The following is a 27,230-nucleotide window of genomic DNA, read 5'->3' as shown; positions in this document are numbered from 1 at the left end:
CGGTACGCGGGCCTCTCACTGTTGCGGCCTCTCCTGTTGCGAAGTGCAGGCTCTGGACGCGCAGGCTCAGCGGCCATGGCTCACGGGCCCAGCCGCTCTGCGACATGTGGGATCTTCCCGGACCAGGGCACGAACCCGTGTCCCCTGCATCGGCAGGCGGACTCTCAACCACTGCGCCACCAGGGAAACCCTCCTTCAGTGATTTTTAAAGCTGATATTTAACATTTCATCAATAGCACTAGAAATAGCACAGTCTGGGGTTGGGTAGACATCTCTGATTAGTTCAGCGCCTAATATATAATGAAAGCTCAATAAACGTTGAATAAGATAAATATTCCTTCTTAAAACGAAAGTCTCGATTCTGTGTATCCTGAATCAGTCCCATTATTTCTGGCAGAAGCATCAGTGATTAAGAACGTAGTCTTAAACCCCGGTGGATCCGGATTTGGAATTTCCATAATTGTCCACCTGAAAATAGATAGAAGTATTACACGTAAAGTGCTTTTTAATTTGCTATGTTTGCGAAAAGGCGTTCTATATTGATGTTCCCAATTTACCAGTCTGACTTATATGTTTTCGAATACATTGAAATGTATCCTTACAAAAAATAGCATGCTGGTGGTGTTTATGGAAGCTTGTTGCAGTCTTTTCTCTATAAACAAGTAGTAATTTTATTGTTTTTGCAAAACCAAACAACATGATTTTTGCAAATTTCCACAACTCAATCTAAATCCTCCTTTCTCTCTCCCACCACGATAGTGCACTAATGACAAAAGTGGAAGTGTAGGCAAAGGCTTTTATGATCACCTCTAGGAATTCCATTTAGAAGAAGGTGTCCAGTCTATCCAGGATTATTAAAATAATATATGTTAATTCACTTTTGAAAGAAGAGGAAAGGTATATTTTAGTTAATTCCCAAAAATAAGACTCTATATAATAAGAATAATAAATATTGTATAAGAATCTATATTGAATTTTCAAACAATTCACATGCCTGAACTCCTCCTCCCAAATCCAGGCTCACTATGTCTTTGTTGTGCATTCTTGATGCTACACTGGTATGAAATATTCATTTTGCAGATGAGAAGGTATAAGCCCACTAGGTGAAATGACTCCCTCTGGGTCACATGATCACATGACCTGGGGGACCCCTTGCCCCCCAGGAGCTTTCACCAGGACTGGGCCCCAGCTCTGGAGGACAGGGGCCTCTCTCATGTCTCCTCCTGCACTGTTGCCAACAGCAGAAAAACAGGAAAAGGTCATCATGTTTGAGTTCCTTCGATTTGCTTTCAATTCCTTTACTCCCCCACTGAGGTCATCTTTGTGGACTAGCTCTGTTTCCAGGGTGTACAGAATCTTAATTTATCATCGCAATTCTCTGGAAGAAGACTTAAGAGTTCAGAGCACACAGAAAGACGAATGTTTGCTTTGGGGATCTTTCATCATTTTATCCTTAGTAATGACCGGAGGAGAAAAGGGGTTTGCTCAGAAGTTATAAATAGTCATGCAGAGAGAAAATGTCGTAAAACAAAACAGATTTTAAGAACTCGGTGGTGGTGTTCTAGAGTGAATAATTGAAAAATCTTTGGATTAACGTTGATGATCAAATCATGAGCAGATTTAAGATTTAGAACTCAGATCTTCTGCCTAAAAGCCAGGGCTGATGGAACCTGAGCTTTTAGGTGGCAGGGAGGAATATAATTTTTATTTTCAAGAAGCTCATTTTATTCTGAAGCTTTCTTTGACTGAAAGAAAAACTTGAAAGTTTAATTATTACATTGGACTTTGAAAATGCCATGACTATTTATATCTTTCCTCCCCCAATATGTGTCCAAGGTGTAGTCATGTTCATTATATTTTTGAAGACTTGTTTTGATTTACAAAGTTCGTATTTGTTATCAAAATGAAAAATATTTAAAATGATAAGGGCAGTGCATACTCAATTCAGTAAGACAAAAAGAAGAAAGTGACCACCTGTAATCCCACTACCCAGAGGTAACCACTGTTAGTATTTGATGTATTTTCTTCCGAATGCACGAAAGATACATGCACGCACGCGCGTGCACACGCACACACACACGCCACTACAAGAACGGTTTGTCTGGTTGGGCTACATGTGTCTGTTTAAGAGCACAAACTTAATCTGAATCCTATCACTTAAGAAATGTGTAACGATGGGCAGTTTCTTAACCCCACTAAACCCAGGTTTCCCTAACTGTAAACTGTAGTAAAGAACAATTCCTGACTCCTAAGGTGATGGGAGAGTGAATGAGCGTATGCATGTAAAGGCTTATCACAGTGTCTGACACAGTGAGCAGTCAACAGATGGGAGCCATTGTTAGCTTGTAACTTTCTCTTGTCACTTCAGAAAACATGTAACTCAAGCAGCCTGTTGGTAACTCTGAGAAACTACCCAGTTCTCATCAATTTCATCTCTACCTTAGTGAGCGTTTGCATAGATGTGAACACAGGTTAGATCCCTTTTAGAGTCACTGTTAATAATAATGCGTCCGCATACTGCAGGCTCTGTGCCGGCACTCCACGCGTGTCAGCACGGTGACAGCTCACAACACCTCTTCGCCATGACCGTCATTATCCTTAAATATAGATGAGAGAATTCAGGCTGGCAAAGAAGAGACAGGATCCAAACCCAGGCCCCTTTTTCTTCCTGGGCTGCTCACCCTGACACAACCCAGTCCGAAATCCCAAGCACATCCTTCCAGAAGTGCTGGGATGAGTCTGAAAGCAACTTCCTGGCCAGGGTCCAGCTGGTTCCTAATAGAGCAACAGCTATCTGCTAGGCAAGGAAGGCACCTGGACCAGAAATCAGGAAACCTGGGTCCCTGGAAGTTCCTACATCTTTCTCATTGCATTCTTTTCCTTTGGAGAGGGTGTAATAATTATCTATCTTACCTTTCTCGTGGGGATGAAGTGATAGAGGAAAGTGACGATACCTAATAATATGATGGAAGTTGTAAATAGCAATGACATTATCTACCTCTCTACCACCATGGCTGTCCTTAATGATGTTCTCCTGGTAATTCAGTGTATTTCCCCCTTGTTACATTAAGGACTCTTTCCTGATCTCACCAGTATCGTTCCTTCCTAACCAGCCCACCCAGGGAGCATCCGTATCTCATCAGATCTTGACCGCTACTCTGGTTCCCTCTCTGAGTTTTATCCACAGTCTCCCTTAATCCCAATTACTCTCTGTGAAAATTGGAAAGTAACTGCAGAGTTATAGCTCCCCTTCCTGTCCTTTCCCCCAGACATACATTTATAAATGGGTTAAACTCTCCACTCCTGGCATAATGTTAAATGTGCCCTTTTTGTGGCGCGATTTGTAAAGAGTATGACTTTTGTAAACAACATGATTTAGATGTCCCCTGGGACTCTGGGAGGAATCCATTTTTTTCATTTGTGAGAAAATTGTTCAGGGCTTTATCGGGTCCCTTGCTTTTCCCAACTAGGACCTTCTCCAGCTACTGGAGAGCCATGGTGGACCAGATCAGAACTAGGGTTGGGATCCTGGAGTTGCTTTTCTGGAAGGACTTCCTAGAGTTGGAGAGCACGGGACAACATTAACCATTCAGTGTTTCCTTAATGTAGTTCACTGACTTGTAAAGAGGAGAGGTTTTGATATATCATCATAAGACAGAACAAGTCAAGGTGAAGCCCTCGATTGAATGGTAATTGCTTGGGAAGGGAAGAAAGGTCAAAGTGGCTGAACTGAATGATACAAAGAGTGATGGGAAGAGAATTATAGACCAAGCCAGCAAGGTTGGACAGAGGCGAGGGACTTCAAGGGAGCTCTAAAGATGATTGCAAACCTATGCTTGTGAGAAGACGTCCGTCAGAGAGACAAACAGAGGACACAAAGGATATTTTCAAGGGTCCCAAGTTTTAACAGTGTATATGTGTTTTGTTTTCTGCATAGTTATTTGCCTATTAAGTGTAGATAGGATTTTTATAAAAACTGAGTAGCAAGTACAAACTAAGGTTGTCAGACTTAGCAAATAAAAAATTCCATACAATATTTGGGACTAAATACTAAAAAAGTATTCATTTTTCACCTAAAATTTTAATGTTAGTGGGTCTCCTATATTGTATCTGTCAACTTTAGTACAAACCTGTGGAAGGAAGGGCAGCAGCCCCAAGGAGATGAAGACCCCCGGGGAAAGGAATCATCTCTAGGATACTGCCCCCTTTTAACTCTACTACAGAGTCTATAGAAGCCCTTCGGGGTAACTCAGTGCTCACTCTTGGAAGCCAGCTGACAAGGCTGAGGGTTGGGCCAAGCCTGGAGGTGGATAGTGGCTACAGTGGGTTTTCTGTTTCTGAGTTTGTCCTGGCCCAGCCCCAGTTCTCAGGGGTAGGTCAAAGTAGAAGACCCCTGTGGGCTGCAACGAGTCCAGGGAATTTGGGCTGGTCCAGGGAACAAGGCAAGGGGAGCACGGAGTGGGAGCTTGGTGGTACAGGCAAGGGAGGTGGAGACAAGGACGTGCTATTATGTCCTTGAAGGGAAAACATCGAATCATGGGCAGTTGACAGGAATACATTTCACGGGATTAAGGCTGGGTGGGATTCTCTGCCAGGTTAGCCGGAGTTCATGAATGCCTCTCGCAGATGGTGGGACTGTTTTGTTTTTATACGTAAATTATGACATGGATTTAGGAAATCAGATGGGAGGGAGTCGCTGCTTCACATAAGTGAGGTCATCCCTGGGGGAGTTTCAAGATGCTGGGGAGGGGCACTTTAAGCCGACCTGTGTGAAGTCTTGACTGTGAAATGGGGGAATGAGCTAGGCTGTAGTGAGAGAAAAGGACAGTGTAAGATGTTCAGGAGGCTGTGAAGACTAAAAATCAAAGTGAAGTGAAGTGGGGGTCACCCTACACCTTGGAGTGACCAAATGTAAAAGAGGTACTGTTGCTGAGGAGATTTGTACAGGCAGCGAGGCGGGGTGGCGGCGGGGCTCTGGCGGTGAGGAACCCGGCGAAAGGAAATCCTTTTTGTAATTAAGGAATTCTGTCCTTCAAAAGGCACCACCAACCCCTTACTGAGAGTTTCATCCCCTGGGAGCGCTAAGGCTCCAGAGATGAGTAAATTCCAGTTTCGGCACTCAAAGGACTGCCAGTCTAGCAGAGGCAGAGAGCTGTAGACAGAGCCATGCTGGAGTTTTATCAGAGATACAGGGAAAGTACGGGCCCGCAGAGACTCCCCTAGGCCAGGCGCCATCTTGTCTTGCCTGGGTGCATACAACAGCTTCCTCACCCCTGTCCTTGCCTCCATCCAACTGGCCTCCCCGGAGCCGGCATGATCGTCTGACATGGAAATCCGTTCATGCATTGCTCTGCCAAAAGCCCTTCAAGGATGAAGCCCAAACCACTTCCTCACAAAGCCCTGCTTCTCCAGCCCCTGTCCAGTTTTCCACTCTCCTCACTCCACCTCCAGCCGACCCCACTTGCAGCCAGGCTGAACCTCTGTGAACTCAGAGCACGGCGCCCGTGTCTGTGCTCTGGACCTTTGCACTTGGCAGTTCCTCTTCCCGGAGTCATTTCTTCATCGTGCTAATGCCTGCTCATCCCCATGGACTTCTCATAGCCCCTGAACTTAGCGGTTAGCCCACACTGCATTGGAACTAACGCCTGTTGCTATATTTGTCCTGCCACCATCTCTAAGCTCACTGGACCCACGGTCCGTGCCGCTCATCAGTGTTTTCTCAGAACCTAGTGTGGCCCTTGGCTCGATAATTCATACCCTAAAGTAAACTCATTTGCTAAATTAGACTTTTTCAGGGTGTTGGAAGAGACTCATCCAGGTTCTCTTAGGTGATTAGAGTCTATCAAAAGGATCTCCTCTGTGTGCAGGCAACTAGAGGTTTCCTCAGAGCTCTGGAGTGGACATGAGTCATCAAGACGGCCTTTGCAGCAGCAGGGGATTTTGAGCTTAGTGTCGAATGTTCTCCAAGAGACCAGGGTAGGGAAGAGGGTGTTGCCCGAGCCAATTGGCCGCTCACAGCTGTCGGGTTCTTTTGTTAAACATCAGTAGCCTCCTATTATCAGGACAGGTTGAGAACGCTACAGCCTCAGTGCCAGGTGATAGGTTACCATGAAAGCAAGTCCTTGACTCCTGCCATACTTAGAGAGCAGGTGTTAGCAAGTAGGCACAGAAATAGTCCTACCCCCTGCTTGGGTAAATTTGGTACATCTCCCCTGCTGTTCTTGTTGGCGCTCCATTGGGCCCCTTCCCAGCAGGTCCACTCTGAAGGGCATGCAGTAGTCCTCTGTGGGCAGAATCACCTGATTTTATCATCAGGCCCAGTGACAGAATCCTCCGTTAACTGGTAGGACCCCAGACATACGGAGTCCCTCTGCCGAAGCACCACACCCTGGACTCTTACAGCTCAGCAGGCAGCGACAGAGGTGGCTGTATGAACCGTTCTAACCCACTTATCTTAAAAATTTCTCATTCCACGGAGGAAAAACAGTATTTCTAACCTTCATTTCAGTAACTGCAGACCCTTGTGCTGCAGATTTAGGTAGTGACATTTCAGATGTCTGCTGCTGGATGGACTTTGGTAAGTGTCATTCAGATGCCAGCTCAGCCTCTGGAGTGTAGATTACAGTTGTCATCGCTTGATAGCCTATATCAAAATATTTTAAAATAAATCTCAGACAATATGAAGAATGGATAGGGACTTTCCAGGCAAGGGACAGACATAAGCAAAGCTCATGAGTGAATTACAGGTAACCTTTTCTTAGTTGATGTGAGTTAAGCCCATGTAAATAGACCTGAAGGAACTTAAATGTCAGAGATTCTTTCCCATTAAGGTCCATAAGAGTGGCCTGGCATCTTTTTTCGTTTGTACAGTGGGAATAATAATAGTATCTCCCATATGCATATGGGGGGGAGGATTAAAAGACAATACAGAGAAGAGCTTGGCATGATCCCTGGTGTACAGTAAATGCCCAATAAACATTAGCTACAATAGTTTTTACTGTTGTTGTTGTTAATACTAAGATAGTAATAGTTGTTTTCCCAGTGCCTAAACCAATACCTGATTCACAGTAGGCACTCAGTAAGTAGTTTCAGGAATGAATGTTTTTTGTTTTTGTTTTTGTTTTTGGCCGCCCCGCACGGCATGCAGTTTCTTAGTTCCCTGACCAGAGATTGAACCCACGCCCCCTGCAGTGGGAGCACGGAATTTTAACCACTGGACTGCCCGGGAAGTCCCAGGAATGAATGTTTTATATTCATTCATTCAACAACTATTTACTGGGCCCAGTGCTAGGCCCTTGGAATAAAATAGTAAACAAGGCCGCAGTCTCTAAGGGTAATCAGACAAGTGAATGGGCAGTGGGGATGCTATTGAAGCTGTAAGGAGGGCCTCAGATATATTCCAGGGGAGGCTCAGGGTGGGTTCCCCAGAGGTGATGTCTGAGCTGAGCCCAGAGAGGCGAATAGGAATTGATTAGAGGTGATTCCGGAAGGTGGTTAGAGTGTGGAGGCCAATCCCAGCTTAGATGTGTTAGGCGCCCAAGGCAAGATCTTTCTTACAGTTCTGGGCAGGTAATTTAGTTCAGGTACTTAGTTCATATCCCAGAGATGCTTCAAGATGCCTGGAAACTCAAATTCAGTTTTAGATTTTCTCATATCCAACCACACTAAAATCATTCATGGATTCTGACTGTAAAAGACGGAGAGTTCTTAAATTCTTCTTAAGAACTTAAGAAGCAGATGTTGCCACCAAGTCTGGAGAATGGGAGATGGAAGGGATCTTTTGGTTTTCTGGTTTGTGTTAATGTTATTTATGCTATATCCAGGAGTGTAGGCTTTTATTCTTGGACTTCCAGTTCTTGCAACCAATCTTACTGAACCTGTTGAAGACCTCAGGTAATCACTACATGCCCTTTTTGCTTCCACTGTGTTTTTTAATCCATGTTCTAGATGAGAGTTCACTTGATTGGGCCCCAGGTTGTCTGTGGTTGCTGCAGGGGTGGGTGGGTAATGGACTAGGGTAGAGAGTTGAATAAATTCTTCCATGGCCTTCTGGCTGTTTCACTGTGTCTTTGGTGTAGAAGATAGAATCAGATGAGGGAGCATTTGTAGGCTGATAGCCAAGTCACCTGGGAAGCCACCAGTGAGGAGGAGCTGGCCTTTGTCTAAGTTCTTCAGCTTTCCTAGGACCAACACTGACATCACTTTCACTGGGCTCAGGCACCCAGTATTATATTGGGTTTATTTCAGATTTTCAGGTTCCTTTCATTGTGCATGGATATTTGAAGGTTCTGGTTCTAGGTTAATTAACTCCCACTTGAACCCCTGCCATGACTAGACCACACTCTCAAGTGTTTACTAGCAAAGTATCTTAGAACTCATACATTCACTTACCCATTTGTCCAAAGGTTTACCCAACAAAGATTTACAGAACACCTCCCAGAAGCACAGTACCGTGAAAAATAAGGAAAGGAGAGAGAATGGCAACTTTTATTGTTGATAAATTTTTAATAGCTCGCAGTGGGGTGTCTCGACCTCAGTACTCTTGCTACTGACATTTTGGATGGATAATCCTTTGTTGTGGGAGCCTGCCCCGTGCTTTGTAGGATGTTCAGCAGCATTGCTGGGCTCTACCCACTAGATGCCGGTAGCACCTCTCCCCACAGCTGTGACTATCAAAAATATCTCGACATTGCCAAATGTTTCTTGGGGGTCAAAATAGCTGCTGGTTGAAAATCACTGGCTTACGATATCAGGCATCATCCTATACTGTGTGCTTCATTTTCTCATTTAATCTCCCCTTTTCCGCAAGCCTGTAAGGAATATAGTTTGAATACGAGAATAGGAAGTGTTAAATGACTTACCCAGAGTTCCATGCGTAATAATTACAGGAGTTGGACTTTAAATCTAGGTCTTCCTTATTGTACTATATCCCCAGACTGCCATGCAACACATAGTCCTAATTCCAAGGAACCTAACACCTAGCTGGAGAGATGTGATATGAATCAAATAAGTTACAGTTGCGTTCATTGCAGAATAAGTGATGAGAGCACGCAGGAGAGAGGTGCACTAGGGGAGTCACAGGTCACATCCTGCAGAGGTTAGAATGCTCTTGGAATATCTGTGGGTAAACACTTTGACTTGGATAGTGATTTTGTGTTGAGCAGTGACAGGAGGTGAGATTTGGAAGGGTAGCATTGGACAGCAGTTAAGAGGAAGAGCTGGTTCCAGATGCAATCTTTTTGAGTTCCAGTTCCTCTGCCTACTAGTTGTGTGACCATGAGCTAATTTAGGTAATCTTCTGGCCCAGTTTTGTTGCCTGTAGGATGGGTTGTAAATAATAGTACGTAGTCTTAAGATTGTAATAAGGATTTAATGAGTTAATACATAAAGGCTTAGAACAAGATCCAGCATCCAGTAAGTGCTCAATAGATGCTAGCAAGTTAGTACTTGATTCTGTTGGACTTCAAGCGTCGGACTTCAAATACTGTAAATAATGGGAGCTTTTGAATCAAGGCCTGCAAAGATGCTCCACAGGTATTGCAGTCCCCCTTCCTGTGTTCATGGCAAGATCATAAATTGGTATCTTTGGGTCGGAAACCAGTCTCTGGCTCTAGACCTTCTCCTAGAGTACCAGTTCAAATGGTTCAACACCTCTGTGGGCGCTTTGGGTTTGAAGCATCGAAGACATCTTTGCAACAGAGATTCAAAGAGGGGAAGAGGCAGCTTGGACATCTGTTCAGACATTCATTCACTCATCCATCCATTCAATCAACATTTACTGAATACCTTTTTTATTCTGGGCATCACGTTTCTATTAACTACATCTGGAATGCCAGTAAGTCACCCCTCTGCCCATGTGTCGGCTGCAAGTTTATTGGATAGAATTGTCACTGTTTAGTTTTAAGACAATTCAAAGTTATTTCTGTGGCTTGTGTTAAAATCCTGAGGTTTCTTCTCATGCTCCCCTTGGTACCACTGCTGGGCTTCGTATTTATGGAGATCTGATGGCCCTGGATGTGGTTGGGGATCTTCTTCTGGGAATTTCCTCCTTCTTCCTCTCTCCAGCTTTTTATAGCTACATAAGGTTTAGATCTGTTAGCAAACACTTGGGTAATTATGCCCCTCTCTGTTTATAGATTCAGGATAAATTGTCCTAATGGGAAAATATCTGTCCTTTGGCGTAATTTGGACCGGCTTTTAATTTTTTGTTTGTGTGTGGTTCGTTTGCCTTTCTAAAAATCATTTTGATGTCTGTTTCACTTATGAATCATCTATTGTTGATATACAACAGCACTCAATAAACCCCACTAAAAATCTTTTCTTGATCTAAAAGTAGTTGACGCTGGGAAAATGCAACCCATACATATGCCTTTCTCATGGATGCTGAATTAAAGGAAACAGTTGGATTTTAAAACTCTTAGGGAACATCTGATAAGAGGCCCATAGAAATGACCCACCAGAGCCTTAATCACCAGCATGCTGGAAAAACTCAATTCAGCTCAGTTTGCCTTAAAGCATCAAAGTCATACTACATTTGTATTCATTCATTCAACAGTCATGGAACACTTAACTATAAGCAAAGTTAGAGTATAGATGAATAGCTAAGTGTTTCTAATTAATAAAATAGAGATGTACTTTGATTCGATTTTTAGCTTTGTGGGAGATAGCAAGGCATACTTCTGATCAAAAGGCAAAGTCAGTCCTTCCTTCCTCTGCTATGCAACTGTGCTTCCCAGGCAGTGTAAACCTGTAGAAGACTTGGTTTTTAATCAGTTTGGGCCAACAAGAATAAATACTTCTTTTTGCAATGTTTCCTCCCTCTCAAGAGCTAAAAATAATGAACGAGAGGCAGTGGTGTAACAGTTAAGCACACCCTTTTGATTCAGACTAAATGGGTTTGAATTGGGACTCCAACATTTACTAGCTGTGTTACTTAACCTCATTGTGACTCAGTTTCCTTGTGTTAGAATAAGGCTAATAATTATATCCACTTCACAGGGCTACTACAAAAAATAAATGAGACAGACAATCTACATAAAGTAGCTAGCACAGTGCCCAACATAATTATAGGAAGAGTTTAATAATTCATAGCTATCATTATCATCATCAACTAATATTTGTGTGCTCGCTAAACAAAACGTAATGCTGTCCTGGGACTTTCCTGGCAGTCCGGTGATTAAGACTCTGTGCTTCCAATGCAGGGGCCGTGGGTTCAATCGCTGGTCGGGGAACTAAGATCCCACATGTGGCACTGCAAAAAAAAAAAAAGGTAATGCTGCCTGTGTATAGAAACAATATAGAGGAGTGAATCTATAAAATATGCTTATCAATGTCTGAAGCTGGGCATATTTTTAGAGATACCCACCCAATAAACAAAGGTCCGATGAGATGTGGGCATATGTTTTAAGAGAGAATGATATTCTTTTGGCACTGTGTTTCTGAATTAGGGAACATGTATGCTTAGGACGATTGCACGCCCCCACCCCACCCCCCATTCAATGGAGTAACGAGGACTACTGCAGCCCTAGAAGGGAAGGAAAGGAGTTCTCCAGCCTGGCTTCTGCCTAAACACACAAGACTATCACTGGGATGGAGTCTGAGAGGTGAAGATTGCACAGTGATGTCAATGTCAAGTCAGTGACCATTAGCATCAAGCACATCTTCTTTGTGTCTGACCCAAATTTCAGTGTTGCACTTTGAGTCTCTTACCTCTTCTGTCTTCTGTAGAGATGAAGAACAGCTGGTCGGTGTCCTCTTTATAATAACTTTTCAAGTGGGAGGAGAAGACTGTTAAGTTTGCCTTTAGGCAGTTTTTCACTCTAGACTAAACAACTCCAAATCCTTTAACCTTTCCTCATAGGTTCTATTTTCTGTCTCTTTAATCATTTTGGTTTTCCTCTGGAACCTTTCCAGTGTCTCCACGTTGCCCTTAAAATAAGGGGCCTCAGACTGGACCTACCACCCTATTAAGAGTCTCTCCGCTGCCAAATTCTTTATTATGGGGGAGAGAGAAATGGGGAGAGACACTTTTCCTTTCATGTCAGACTCCCACCAACTGAACTCACCCCACTGCCGTGTTGCCTATTTCTTATCAGTACAACACAGATTCCTATTAAATGCACAATCATCTGTGATCCTCACATCCTTGTCAGTTATTCTCCAATCTAGATATTAAGCCCCGTTTATGCCTGCCATTTTGATCATCGCCCCTCAGGATACTACTTTTGTAATCAGCCATCATGCTGAACTTGAAACTGTTTTACATGAAACATTTCCTTCATGTGTTGAAGCCAATTTGGATTCTCTTAGCATATTGGCAATTCCCATTCAAATTAATATTACTTGTAGGCTCTGGGTGTGCATAGAGCAGTTTTAAGTATTATTTAAACCAGACCTAGGATAAAGTTGGAGGCCACATTTTAAGCACCCTTGTTTACTGAGCCACTGATCTCTTTTCCAGTCTCCAGTGAAACCCAGTGAGGGAAAAGACAGACCAGATCATATCTTTCTGGCCTGCTGATGAGAATGTCATATGCATTCAAAAGCTTTCCTGCAATTAAGATATTATACAGATGTGGTCAAATTTTAATTCTCAGCACATACACACCCTAAACGGAGCTTAGACACAGAGTGGTGGAGGAAGAGGGGAACATTTATTTGCGTTATGCTTAAAATCAGCATTGATTTGCACATCATAAATTACGTACCAGATGGAAGGGGTAGAGAAAGTTAGAAGAAAACTGTCAGTGGAGAAAGCAATCAGAAGGAAGAAAGGGAGCACTTCTGAAATTATTATTCGAAGATTATTCAATTTGAACCTAATTCCCATAAAGCTTCTCAGATACCGAGATGCCACATAAAAGTATGCTAATGAGTCCACCAGGACTACCACCTCCTGGCAGAAGAGAGGAAAAGGGGAAGTGGGGAGGAACTAACATTCTCTGGGACCCTTATAATATTTGTAAGGCAGTCACTTTCTATTAGAGAGTTCTGATACACGTGGCTTTTTCTAAAACCATCAGTTTAACTTGCTTTGACCCAGGAATTACCGTATTTTGAGGACTGGCTTGCAGAGCTTGTTCTCACTGGGCACGTGTACTGTTCTCCTAAACTCCATTGTCATTGTTGGTTGCCATGCCATACCACTTTGAGATATACTTTAGCCTGGGGTTTTGTTTCCTATTAGTACTTCCAAAGGAGGAACGCCACAGCCTGGCATTCCTGCCCGTGTCTGTGTTTGCTGTTGTGCCAACCTGAATGAAGCAACTGGGGGTAATTTCAGGACTGGCGATTATGATAATTATTTACCACGTGCTCCGCTGGCTGCCTCCGAGAGTGGGTAGATGTCCAGGCCAGCCTGGACGTGGGTTGGCCCCTCCCAGATTCTAATTACCCTTTCCAGTGGCAATAATGGTCCCGAGAGTGGAAGCCTTCTTTCGCCTCTTCCTTTTTAATTAATTGCTTTGAATTCTACCAGATCTGTCTATTGCAGAGCTCCTGGATGCCCAGGAAGAGAACCATAGCTTAGAGACAGAGGGGTGGACAGTAGGACTGGGACAAGAGTCTGGCATGAACCCCGAGGCGTGGGGGTGAGGGTGTGTGCCTGTGTGGTGCAGGGCTTCGGGCTGTGGGGAGATCTGTGCCCTTCAACCACAGGTGGTCCCCATACCTCTAGCTCCCCCTGCGAGCTCCAACCTGGATCCCTTTCCAAGCTAGGTGAAAATGTGTTTTGAGCAGAAGTTCCTTAATCGTTTGAGGTTTGGCACAGCGATGCTTTTCCTTTTCAACAAGTGTTCAAAGTGGGAAAAAGGAATAAAATCCAATTGAAGTTTTGAAAAGCAACCTCTTCGTAGATCTCACTTCAACCCCCAACCCCCTCTCTGCCAGCCCCCATCCCTGCTCTAAGAAAAGCAAGCACTCTTTTCCTGTCTTCTTTGTATTCCCATTAATTTAAGACAGGAAGCCCTCAGAGGGTGTGATGTAAACAATTCGGCCTCGTGGGTCGGGCTTCCTCATCAGTTTGCAGCTGGAGATATGGCTACGCGGCCCAAGCCCATTCATGCCTCTCTGGGGGATGACTTGTTGACTGAACCACGCAGAAGACGGGAGGGGCGCGGGATCGGGAGAAGGTGTAAAGGAAATGCTTCAGTTGTGCAGTCACCGGCGCTTGTAATTCAACAGTGGTAAATTCGGTTTCTCCAGCAGAAGGAATCTGACTGCAGCCCTCTGGAAAGTCGTCTGATACCCTGCCCGGCGTGTGATGGTTGTGATTGTAGTTCGGGGCTCCCCGCCACCCCACCCCCAGTAAGAACCCGCGCAGCTGCTGATTATGAAACGGAGTGGTTATGAAATGAATTGAAGTCGGGGAGGTGGAGCTTCTCGCGGCGGCTGGAGGGAGAACTTCTGACCGGGCGAGGGTAGCTGGGTAGGGCGTCTTCTCCTCAAACCTGCTCCCAGTTACGGCTGGAAGCACCGCAGCAGTTGATACAAGCAAAGGTGTCTGCGTCAGAAACCCCAAACTCCCTGAAACCTCTCCGGGGCGGTTTCCTTTTTCCCTGCGAGGGGAGTGACCGGGGAAGGGGTTCTGGAATGCCGTGAGTTTTGACAAGTGAGCAGGGAAGTGACGAGCCGAGCCGGGATTCCATTACAGTCTTTTCATAACCTCCCAACCGGGGCTGGAGGAGGGAGGAGGGGATCCTCCCACAGACCTGCAGCGCTCGCAGGCTAGCCGTAGGGACTCCTGCAGCAACCATGCTCCAGAAGGACCGTCGGGGGGCGCACCGGGGAGCCGTGTCCCAGGCCGGGCGCCCGCGCTGAGCAGCCCCGCCCGCGGCCAGCAGGTGATTAGACTCAGGCTCGGCCCCGGGGCGTGTGAGCCCAGCCCGGGAGGATTACCCGGGGCCAGCTGCTCCTGACCGAGCCTCCACCGAAGGCGTCGAGAGGAGAACCACCCCCCCGCCGCCCCCCCGGAAGGTGACTTCACAACTGGAGGTAGGAATCGGCTTAGCAAACAAAAAGCTCGGGCGTCCCCATCCGATCCGGGTTGGGGTGCGGATCGAGGCTGCATCCACAGATGTGGAAATTGAGCCGCAGCCTCCGAGAAACGCGGCAGCCAACTAACGCCCGCGGTATTGATCTCGCAGATGACTTGGGTGTCTTGTTTTTGGCTTGGGGGATTTGCGTGTTTAGAGACGGTTGGTGCTCCTTGGGAGGAGTAACCGACATGGAACTGGTTTGTCAATTACTAGACAGAAGGAGGCGCCCGGAGTGTGTGTGAGCGGCGGGGCGGGGAGCGCTGGGGGGTTGGGGGAACCAGGCACAAGTCCGGAGGGGCTCCAGAGCCACGCTTCTTACAGTCACCTCAGAGAAGAGGTGCTGAAGCCCAAGAAGGGAGAGGCGGTGTCCAGCATCCCAGGCAGCTGTTACACTGTCCTTATCCCCGCGCCCGCCTCTGTCTGTGACTAGCAGGGGATGAATCTGGGGTAGAGAAAAGCTGCGGCTTCTCCCAGCAGGAACTGTTTATGATCCCTCAAATGATCATAATCTCCTCTAGAGACAGATCTTGGCCCTAAACTACTAAACAGCCTGCTTGGACAACTCCCCCAACCCTGATTCACAAAATGTTTTGGTTGTAGTATCCACAAATCAAAGATTTTAAAGATGAAGGCTGTTCGCGGAAAGAATGACGTTTTCTGTCATGCCGCAATTCTCTAGTAAGCAGTTTGTAAACACTAGGAGTGAAATAAGTCAAATCTTGTCTCATGAGATGGGGGGTGGGTAAAGAGGAGGGACCTACAGCTGTCACCCTGGGAACCAATTCCTGCAGAACAGATTCCATGTATGTAAATAGTAAACGCCTTTCATAAAAATAGGTCAGGCTGAGTTTCATATGGTCGGGGGGTGGCATAAACTCTAAATAATGTGGAAGTATCTTTAAATACACATAAAATATAGTACTTTCAGACTTCGCACTCCTATACTGTTCTGCAAGTCTAAATTCACTTTGCAAATGAACCGAAAAGTAAGGTACAAAGGGATCTCCCTACCGCCAAAAGTTCATCTGGCAGTCATATCCTCACTAACCTGTAGACAGACGTGGCACTCTTCTCTTACTGAGGTGTTAACAGGACCCACCCACAGTTAGTTGCCTTCAGGACTGCTAGTCAAACCTGTTGTCCCTCAGGTGCTGCCCTGGGGACCCGTGAGTACGGTGGGCTTTGGGAAACCAGGCCAGTGTCAGGTTCTAAAGGAAAGAAAAGAGTCCTCAGAGCGTGTCACACACAGAAGCAACAGAAATAGGATGTACCAGGGAAAGTGATGGGGAAACCAACGTGGACTCAGAGTCTCAGGCTTGCCCGTGAGCTTTCAGCCTTGATCTCTGTGAGCCAGCGCGGCTGGGCGTAATTGTCTGAGAAGATAGAGTCAATCTCTTCCTAATCTAGGGGGAAAGGAAGACAGCCGGCCTAAAGAGCAGTAAGGTGTTCCACAACTGCCTATCTGTTTGCCTTCTCTCTTCCGTGAGTTGCCTGACACCACCCTTGGTGCAACTCCCTTTTTTTTTTTTTCTTTTTTCTTTTTTTGCGGTACGCGGGCCTCTCACTGTCGTGGCCTCTCCCGTTTCGGAGCACAGGCTCCGGACGCACAGGCTCAGCAGCCATGGCTCACGGGCCCAGCCGCCCCGTGGCATGTGGGATCTTCCCGGACCGGGGCACGAACCCGTGTCCCCTGCACCGGCAGGCGGGCTCTCAACCACTGCGCCACCAGGGAAGCCCCGCAGCTCCCTTTAATCCTCTGTTCCTACTGATCTCCATAACTGCAGGCAGGTCACACTTAAGAATTGTTTCTTTGAAAGGAAAGAGTGGCCCCATTCCTGCCTGTTTCCCGGGCCATCGAGTTCTCATCTCCCCTGCTCTGCCAGGTGTTCAGCCTTTGCTGCCTTCGTCAACTCTTCTCCGTTTCCCAGAGAAAGCGAGTACCTTTGCCGCCTTCTAGAAGCAGGTTCTCCTGATCTTTGCCTGGGTTTTCATTCTGGAATCTGATTCATTGCCTGAGCTTCCCTTCCTTCCTTATCAAAGCTATACATATACATAATTTTAAAGCCAGATAGTTCTACAAGACTTGTAACTAGAAAGAGCAGTCACTCGGCCCACCTCTCTCCAACCTCAACTCCTGTGCCCCAGAGGCAACTGCTTCAACTCTGTCCGTGTTTCTGAGTAGCAGGTGCGTCCTGGTCCTCCTGGTTCATCCCCCTCGCAGAGCCCTCTGGCTCCTTCGCTCTGGATTTGCTGCTCTTGGGGCCCGAGGCACAGCGTTATCCTGGAATCCCCTTTCATCGTCATACCAGGGATTCATTTTGCTCCTTCTCATGCGGCATCACCTGTTCTGTAGACCCTTATCTTCCTCTTTCTTTGTTTCTGATATCTTGCTGGTAAAACATCTTCTAGAAGTTCCTGAGAAGGGAGTACACGGGAGATAAACTTTTTGAGATCTTCCAAGTTTGACTGATAGTTTACTGGGGTATGAACTCTACATTGGAAATCCTTTTCTGAATTCCGAAAGCAGTGCTCTTCAAGGTTCAGTATTGCCGTTGAGATGTCTGTCATTCTAACTCCCGATGCTTTGAATATAATCATTTCCCCTTCTCTGAAAGAGTTTCCTGTCTTTGTACTGTCCTTTCTCTCTTTAATGAAATCTCATTATAATATACCTTGCTGTGAGTCTTTTTTCATCCATTTATTGGCTTTCATTGGACCTTCTTAATCTGGAAACTCATGTCCTTCAGTTCTAAACTATTTTCTGGAATATTAAAAAAATGATTTTTCTCCTTCTCTCCTGGAACACATATTAAGTTGAAAGGTGGCCCTCATAGATTGACTCTCTAATTTTCTTACTTTTTCTGTTATATTCTCTATCTCCTTTGAAACCAAATTCTACTTCCTGGGAAATTTCCTCATTTTCTCTTCCAACCCATACATTGAAGGTCCATGTCTGCCATCAAATTTCTAATTTCCAAGAGCTCTTTAAAAATCTCCAAAGTTTTCTTTTTATAACCTCCTGTTCTCATTTCACTGATGAAAGCCTTTCAATTTTCTGAGGATCTCAGTGGCAGTTTCTTAGAAGCTTCCCTCTACTCCCTGTTCTGTTTCTTTTCCTCTTAGTTTTTGTTTTGTTTTGTTTTTGTTTTTAAGTCTCTTACATGTTAAAGGCTTTCCTCAAATGTCTGATAATCTGGAACTGACTACTGAAAGGTTAACGAAGGTCTGCATATCTGGATGGGGCTGATACCCAGGAATAGGTCCACCTTACCAAGAAGAACACCTAGAACGGTGTTTCAGAATCTGGAACAATTCCTGGCACACAGTAAACTTTCCATTTAGATTTGTCAGGTAACTGAATGATGTAGGATCTTGCTAGGGCCCAGGTAGCAGTGATTATCAAGAGCTCCCCAGGTGAGGCACATGTGTGGCCGGCCCTGAGTACTTCTGCTGTAGAATTGTCCTGTTGAATGGTTTCATTGAAGGATTTCCACCTGTTGGTGGAAGGTCTTTACTTCTGCTGTAGAATTGTCCTGTTGAATGGTTTCATTGGAGGATTTCCAGCTGTTGGTGGAAGGTCTTTCCTCTCAAAGGAAACTGACCAGGGGAAGAGAAATCCCCATACCGAGGGGAACTGGTGACTGCCACATTCTGTGAGCCAGACTCGGACCGAGACCAGGAGTCTAGCATTTGGTATGGAGACCTTCTCTGATTTCCCTGTGTTTAAAGCACACCCCTTGCCTCAGCTACACTTAGTGTCTCGGATTCCACAGTTGTTCTGATTCAACAGAGCAAACAGGTCTCAGAATTGTAGGCTGTCACTTGGGAGCCAGGACTGAGAGGGGTGACCTGGGGTCTGACAGCTTCAGGCACAGTCTCCAGCCAGCCCTACTGCTCTCGGGCCCCTGACCCCCTCAGTGCCTGGTGCCCCCAATTCCAGAGACCCTGGGACTCTGTGGCATGAGTCCCTGCCGGCTTCCAGGCTTCCCATCCTGCTGTGCTAGGTTTCAGCTTTCTTTTGTCTGTTAAGTCAATTACCATGGGTTAGACCACTTCCCAGCTTCCAAAAATTTTGTCGCGGTCATTGTTTCTTCTGTTCTCTTTGTCTTTGAGAGTTTAGTGAACCCGTCCCCCCATACTTTAAAAAATTCCTTTTCTCTCATTTCAGTCCATCACGTTTACTGGTGAGTGACTCTCCCTCCTGCTCTCAGTTCTTTCTTTTGTATTTATATCCCTCTGCCGCGGGTGCCCACTTGGGACAGAATGCTAACAGGCCACGGTACACTGTCAGCTCAACAATAACCATTATAAATGTCCAGACCCTGAACAGAGTGGTTCTTGGGCATTTATACCAGGTATGTTAGCATCTTCTCTATCAGGTCAGTGATCCTTCTTCCTTGTAGATGTAGAGTATCAGGCAGAGGCACTTCTCAATGTGTTTGACGCTGTGGCTTATCAGAATTCTATCTGTGAGGATAACCGTGCGGCACGCGGACCCCTCTGAATATATTCATGTTCGTTTCCTTCTGTCCTCGCCGGAAGCCCATTGCAGGCTCAGTGGTCACATGGACCCAGCAGCATCCATTATCTGAGGCGATGAGTTCACTCCAATTGTGGTACCTCCTTTCCACACCCCAGAGACAAGTGTAGGAAAGAGTATGCGATCCAAGTCTGGGCAATGAGGTGTGAAGGAATGTCTCTTATAGAGCTTCTAGGGAAGGTTTGTTCATTACTAAGAAAAAGACACACACAAAAACAAATGAACCCTTTGCTTCCTTGGTACACTGCTGTCTAGAACGGCTGTAGGCATCTTGCCACCAGCCTTAGGATGAAACCAACATGCATGAGAGAGCAGATCCCAGGGAGTCGTCAAGAAGCACCATCTTTCTCTGCACTTCCCATCATGTGAGATGATTAATTTCCTCCTTGTTCAAGCTATTTTGAATCGGGGTTTGGTATCATTTGTTGCCAAACTGATACAGGTGGATGTCGATTTACACGGCGTCTCTTTTCCAAAAGGAGTGAAGGCAGGCCATGGGCTCACCTTAAGGAAGATCTGAGCTGCCCGATTCCTCATTCTGATTCCAAGCAGGATTCCTCTCTACTCTACTGATTTTCCAGGCAGATGAAAGTAATTCTGTCTTCCAACTTCAAAGGAAGGAATAACCAGTGAGACATTTTGAGGGGAAAAGAGGATTCCTTTGCTTTGGAGATTGCTAGCCGGTCCCAGCGAGAGAACGTCTTGGGGCTGCCCCAGAAATGAACACCGTTCTTAAAATGAGGAGGCCATGAAGAAACCCCGTGCACTCCAGCCTGTGAAAAAGCCAGGCGCGCACCACTCACTCCCTCGGGGGTGGAGGCTGGCAGGTCTGTCTGGACACTTGGTATCATTTCCTCTGTCTTCCACCCTTTGTCTTTTGTGTATCCCAGACTTGGGGAAGCTTGGACGATGAAATAAACTCCGGAAGTGCTCAGTGGAATGCAGAAGAAAGTAGACGGACCGTTCCTGTTTTCTCCTGTCTGACTCAAGTGGCAACGACACACTGTCTTTATTTTTATGAACAGGAGGCCCTCCTGATCTCTTCCATTCCCAGTATAATGTCAGCCTAAGGGAAGCCTTTGATCGCGCTTAGCATTATACCATCATTTTCCTGCTTGTATCTGCATCTAAACCAAAACTGTAAGGACAGGCACTTCATATTGTAATGTAGCCAAGATTTATTGAGCACCTACTACTTGCACTGTTACAAGCTTTACACATATGAACTTATCCTCACAACAATCCTGTGTAGAAGGTACCACTATTATTACTATCCCTGTCTTACAATGGAGATCACTTGAGGCACACGGTATTTGGGAAATTGCTCAAGGTCGTCCAGCTTTTCAGTGGTGGAACAGAGATTCAGATGTCGGCAGTCTGGTTCTGGAGGCCATTCTGTGCTATATAGCATGTATGTTTCATGCTATATAATTCATCATTACAGCCTGAACACCCTTACACCATCTGTAGTATGCAATAGGGATTCAAACGTTACTGTGACTGAATAAACTCAAGGATTTTTCAGTCATTACTGACTTATTAATTTTAACGGCAACATATTTCCCCATAAAGTTAAAGGACCATAATCTGTTTAACTATTTCCCCAGGACTGGACATGTAAGTAGTATGGCCTAAGGTATCTGAGACAGGGACCATCCTGAGAAATCTCAGACATGTGGTCCCTAATTGGGAGGTGACCAGGAGACATCTTTATTTATTTATTTTATTTATTTATTTTTTTTGCGGTATGCGAGTCTCACTGTTGTGGCCTCTCCCGTTGTGGAGCACAGGCTCCGGACGCCCAGGCTCAGCGGCCATGGCTCACGGGCCCAGCCGCTCCGCGGCATGTGGGATCTTCCCGGACCGGGGCACGAACCCCTGTCCCCCGCATTGGCAGGCAGACTCTCAATCACTGCGCCACCAGGGAAGCCCCAGGAGACATCTTTTAACCCTCCTCTTCCTCCGCCCTCCCTCACGCATTACTCTCCCCACCCTCTGCCACCCCGAGGAGCAATCCTAACTCTCATCCCAGCTCCAGATTCCCGTTACCATCATTGGTACCCTGCGTAAAAGCAGATGGCATTACAAAGGCTTCAGTATTCCATACTGCTAGAACTTTCTCCGGGGGTCTCTGTTAAAGGTTGAGCGTTAGTTGGCAGGGAATTACCGTTTGAACTGTGGATCTCTGAAACGCCGCCTGCCAAGTGCCGTTTTCCAGGTGGTTTCTCATAACAGGTCGTTTTGCACTTTTGAATCCAGAGATAATATATCTGACTCTTTCGTTTGTTTTTTAAGACTTTTGGCTGACCTCTGGGATTCTTGTTTTAATTGCCAACTGATAGAAAATATAAACGGAAAAATGTGCTCACGTGCAAACTTTGGAGTTTGTTTTATCTTTGGAAATTGGGGGTGGGGTGAGGGAAGAGGATTAAGGAACATTTAGACAATTTTGTCTGGTGGGTTGTCTTCTTGACAGTTTCCCTTGTTAGGCCCTAAGTAAACAAACACACCACGGATCATGTGAGCACCTTGTAGATGTTACTTGCAGTTTAAACAGTTTCTGTTTGTATAAATTAAATCATACCTGAGATATGTTAGAAGACCTTGATGTTTAAATTTAGAGTAGTCCTATGGTGAGATCCTTTGGTAAGATAAATAATCTTTTTTCCTAGATTTTTTCTAGGTTTTTTTCTTTTTACATTGGAGATGTGTTGGGGACAAGTCAAAAGACATATTTGTCCCGAATACATCTACATTGTCTATGCACGTATGCATACGTGTGTGTATGTGTGTTCTCCTTCCTCCCCTAACCCCTGCATTCATTCTCTGCCTTCCTCTGTACCAAGGGGCTTATATCTATGAACTACAACACCTGGACTCCATTGTCCTGTTTCTGGTTGGGTTCAGCAATGGGAGATGAAGGCAGGAGGAGAGGGTGTCGGGGTATTTATCCTCCTCGCTGCTGTCCCCTCAACCTTGCTGAGGTCCTGACAATGACTGATTTCTCTAAGCACTTATGGACAGCTCACTTTCATGGCTCCAGCATTTATGGACAGCTCACTTTCATGGCTCCAGCTCACACTGTTTCTCCCTTGCCCTTCAGACCTACAGGTAGTAGTGATAGTTTCCCAGCTGTTGCTAGTTTCTAGGTGCTTCCCTGTAAATAGTCCCCGTATAAAACTCTCTCTAGTTCAGCCCTTTTGAGTGTGTCTCCTGTTTCCTACTGGGAACCCTGGCTGACATAGTGTGTGTCCGTCTCTTTCTCATACAAAATCTTGATTGTCATGTCTGGCTCTAAAACGCCAGTTGCATTTACTGTAGCACATCTGAATTTGAATCGTATCTTGTCCTGTCCGTGAGTTGTCATCTTATTCTTGTGTCTCTTCTGTCTTTTCTGTTAGATGGTGAGGGACAGGGGTGTGGATTATTCTGCCCTCTCCCTATAATGTCGAGTACACTGTTCTACATACAGAGGTCACAACAATTGTCAACTCTTGAAGTAAGATAATAGCATACATATAGGAGGGCATGTATAATGTGGGTATAATATATCTGTGATTGTTGATTTTTTTAAAATACCCTTTATTTGTATCTTTATCAGTTCATTTTTTTATGAAGTAAACAATGACCAGGTATCAGTTATAGGCAACTTATTATGCTAGGTATTTACATTAATTTTTTTTCAGAGTTCTTAAAGATTCCTAAAGGGGGTTTCAGAAAGAGCTGAAATAACAATTTTCAAGCTAGAAGGAATCTCAGAATGTAATTTAGTTTCATCACTTTCAGGCGGAGCTTGGGCTCAGTGGTTCAGTGTTTTTTTCTGGGGCACAGGTAGTAGGTGGTCTGGATGACGCCAGAACTTGGTCCCCTGACTCTCTGCCCAGGGCTTCTCTCCCCATCTTCCTCCAGTCGGTCAACCTGCTCACTCATAGGTGCTCTCTGGTGAAACCAACCTCCATAAGGTACCCCTTAGAAAGCCTCTCTGCTGCCCCTTATTGCTTCCCTCTGTGTTGCAAATGCAAACCAGATCGTCATGCTCTGAGCTCATAAAAGGGCCTAATAGGATGCAGACGGTGGATTCTAACCCAGGCTCCAACCTTAGCCCCACGTGTAGACAGCTGGGGGAATACTTGGGCCAACCCGCAGCCACCCTTGGCCATCTCCCTACAACAACTTGAAGCTTTAAGCTTTGGAGCAGCATTTTACGAGGGGGTATGAGGGGCTGGGGCTGGGGTAGGTGAGTGAGTGGCAAGTCCTGTGGTTATTGCAGCCAAAGTCTCAGGCCTCATCTGTGGGGATGCGATCCCCAAGTCAGGCCCGGCTGCTTGCAGGGCCTTTCCTGTGGGGGGTTTGCCGATGGGCACTGCTCCTGCCATGGTGGCCCTTCCTGCATCCATTTAGCACAAGGACCAGAGTATAAGGTGTTCCCTACGAAATCAAAAACCTCTGACTCCGCTAAATCACAGCTTAAAGTTGGTTTAAAATGGATACGAAAAAGCCTTTCCTTAATGGACAGAGAGAAAGCAGATTGGCCTAGGTCTGCGTGTGATGAGACGAATGTCGGTAATTAGGGTTTCTTTCTCCATATGTTACAGGTTTTCACATATGCAAGCCAGCTGGAGGCTGATAAATTGCTATAGCTCACCTGTAAGACTTAGGTTCGGGAAGATCAGGGAAAGAGAAGCAAGGGATGGTGTCTTTACTGAGTGCCTGCTCTTTGTCAGGCTTCGTCCTGGCAGCTTTAACTAAAAGATCTCACACCCAGATAGTTAAGTGTTATGCCCATTTTGTAGATTTGGAAACTGAGGCTCCCAAGGGCTGTGACCTACCCAGAAGTACAGAGGTAGGGTGAGGTGATATATCATCTCCTCAGTTCTGACTGTACAAATAAACCTTGTCAGTGAAGTAGTGACTTTCCAAACCCAGCTGGCCCACATCCTTGCTAAATGACTCTGGGGAAGGTTAGTTTCTCTGCCTTGGTTTCCTCAGCTGTAAAGTGGGGATAATGTGCATTGCTCCCTCATAGGTTGGTGGTAAGGATCAAAGCACTGAGTACGAAGTGTTCATCTCTGTGCCAGGCACATAAGCCCTTAATGAAATTTAGCTCCTGGACCCCTAGAGCTGGGTTTGTTGCTTCCCCTTTCTGGATGTCCTTTGTCAGCTATCATATCTTAACTTCCCTGAGTCGTTTCCTCAGTCATAAAACGAGGCTTGGGTTAAAGGTCAGTTTTCTGAATGGAGAAAAACCCAAGAAGAATGAGGCAAATCCCCATCTTTTTTTTTTTTTTTTTTTTAGTATAGTTTCTAGCGCTTGTTATCATTGGTGGATTTGTTTTTTGGTTTGGTTGCTCTCTTCTTTCTTTTTTTTATTACTTAAAAAAATTTTTTTTAATAATTATTTTTTATCTTTAATTCACATTTATCTTTAATTCACATCCCCATCATTGGCCATTGATGATTGAACTCAGTCTCCAGCGCCTCTCCCTTCCCCAGAGGTCAAGGGGGTGGGATTGAAAGTTCCAACCTTCTAATCATGCCTTCAACACCCTCCCACCACCACCCCGCACCCCTGCAACCAGCTTCCGTCCTTAAGAACTTTCAAGAAGTCACCACATTATCATCGACTCAGATGTGATTGAAGGGGATTTGTTAAAAAGATACCTGTTTCACCTTTATTGCTCTGGAGCCATTTCAGGAACGAAATAAGGAAAGATGCCCCTACGACTCTTACGTAGGGAATTCCAAGGGTTTTAGGAGTGCTATGCCAGGAACGGTGGGCAAAGACCAAATATTTATTTCTTACTATAAATCACAATATCACAGTGTTGATATATAGTTATCATCATTATCATCCTCATTTTTTCCTCCTTCCTCACCCTTCTCCTCTGAACTAAAACTCAATGGCCGCAACAAGCACCCTGTACGGCTTGGAGCATTGCTCATTGTTCCTTTCCACGTAAGTCAGTGAAATAGGTAATGGGTGGGAGCTCAGTTATGCTCCCAGGGTATTTAGGCCCTTCTTCGGAATGTTCCAGAAAATTCTCCCTCTCCTACATACAGACTTCTCTGGCTCCCTTTGCTGTTGGGAATGCCTTTAGCAGTGCTAGAGCTTAGAGGGTGGGTCTCACCCCTTCAGAAGGTGGTGGTGGCATCTGGGAGGATTCATGACCACACAGCTGCCGGGGAGTCTCCCCATTGCAGCTACTCTCCTGCCACTCTTCAAGGCACCACACTGCAGCTGCATCAATTATCTTTCAAAGAAGAAGAAAGACAGACAAGACAGAAAGTCAGCGTCCTCCCAGCCTGGCTGGTGTGGCACCTGTCCTGTGGGAGAAGCACCTGTTTCTGGGTCCTCTAGACCCAACCTTTTGGATTTCCCTGGAGTCCCCCAACTCTACCCTGGGAAAGCCCACGTGTGATTCTGTACTACATTTCCATGGCTGCCCTGCTGAGGAAGAAAGGCAGATGGGGGCAGTGTGGGAAGTGAAGCTACCAGGATTTACCTCGTCAAGCCCAACTCAAATATAAGGCACGGTCCTGCCCCCCCAGTAAAAAAAGATTATCACCAGAAATGAGGGAATGGCCTTATATTTAAGTCTTTACAAATTCTCTCATGCTGTGGAAGGATCTCACAATTATTTTGAACATCAAAGTGTTATTTAGGGAACACACATTAGCCTGAAATGACCTTCGTCAGTGCTGGTTTTGGATGCTTTAGAGAGGTCAACTGAGGAAATCATATCTTAAAAAAAGGTTTAAAAAATCTAGTAATATTCCTGGGCATCTGACCTCACAGTAACAAGTGTTGGATTTCTTTGTAAACAAGACTTTTAAAGATCATTTAAAAATGGAACAAGGCAAGAACCTTATGCAAATAACTGACATGGAAGTAAAGGGGATACGTTTTGGAAAACTCAAAATGGAGCCATAATCACAGGCAGGGTGTAGAAAGGCCACTGAAGACTTTGAATAAATGTTTTCCTAATGTGTGAGAGTCAGGGGTGGGAGGAAACCAGAAACGTTTCTAAATTAGCATTAACTTATGCTGTTTACATAGTACTTGTGTATATGATATTCTTGCACATACATGTGTATTGCTACATTAATCACTTAAATAGCATATAGTAAATATTTAAAATGTTACGTTTTTAATATCTTAGATGGAATCTTTACATCTAATGGTATAGTCTTTCATTTACATCATTTATATCTATCTAACCCCCCTGCCCAGTTTTTTCAGCTCTGTTCTGATTGGGACAGTAGGTTGCTTATATTTGGGCTCCCTTCATGACCCCGCTGAGATGGCCTTTGTTCGCCTCTATAGGAAATGCAAATTAATGTCAAGAAGTATTTTTATAACACATGTTGTTGTCACCTTGAATTGTTGCTTCAGTAACTCCACTCTTGTTTCTTACTTGAACTTTCCTGGTTTGCAAGTGCCAAACCAAAATAAAATAAAATGAACAGGAACGCAGAACATTAAATGGCTCAGATATACTTATCCTAAAATCAGTAAGCGATCTAACCTGAGCAAAGGGGTACCAGCTTATATTTAGGGGTCCTTATAGCCTTATATCCACACATACGTGGTGTCTGGAATTGTTCTGAGCAGATTATGAGGAGCGTGGGCTGTGTGACGTTAGAGCCCTTGACAC

At 45.3% G+C, this 27,230-nt stretch overlaps 1 protein-coding gene across 7 annotated transcripts in view; it reads left to right on the top strand.

Moving 5' to 3' along the window:
- Positions 1-27,230, top strand: part of PDZD2 (PDZ domain containing 2) — a 373,328-nt gene that overhangs the window by 170,785 nt on the left and 175,313 nt on the right. Inside the window, exon 1 of one of the 7 annotated variants that reach the window (XM_033421314.2) lies at positions 13,968-14,991. The exons of the other annotated variants lie outside the window; for them this stretch is intronic. The gene's annotated coding sequence lies outside the window, so the exon portion shown is untranslated. Of the gene's footprint in view, positions 1-13,967; positions 14,992-27,230 lie in introns of those variants that run through there. 7 annotated transcript variants of the gene reach the window in all.

This window comes from Orcinus orca, chromosome 3 (genome assembly GCF_937001465.1).
Source record: "Orcinus orca chromosome 3, mOrcOrc1.1, whole genome shotgun sequence".
Lineage (NCBI taxonomy): Eukaryota > Metazoa > Chordata > Mammalia > Artiodactyla > Delphinidae > Orcinus > Orcinus orca.
The sequence above is the reverse complement of the archived record's forward strand: the minus strand, read 5'-3'. Positions and strand labels throughout refer to the sequence as shown.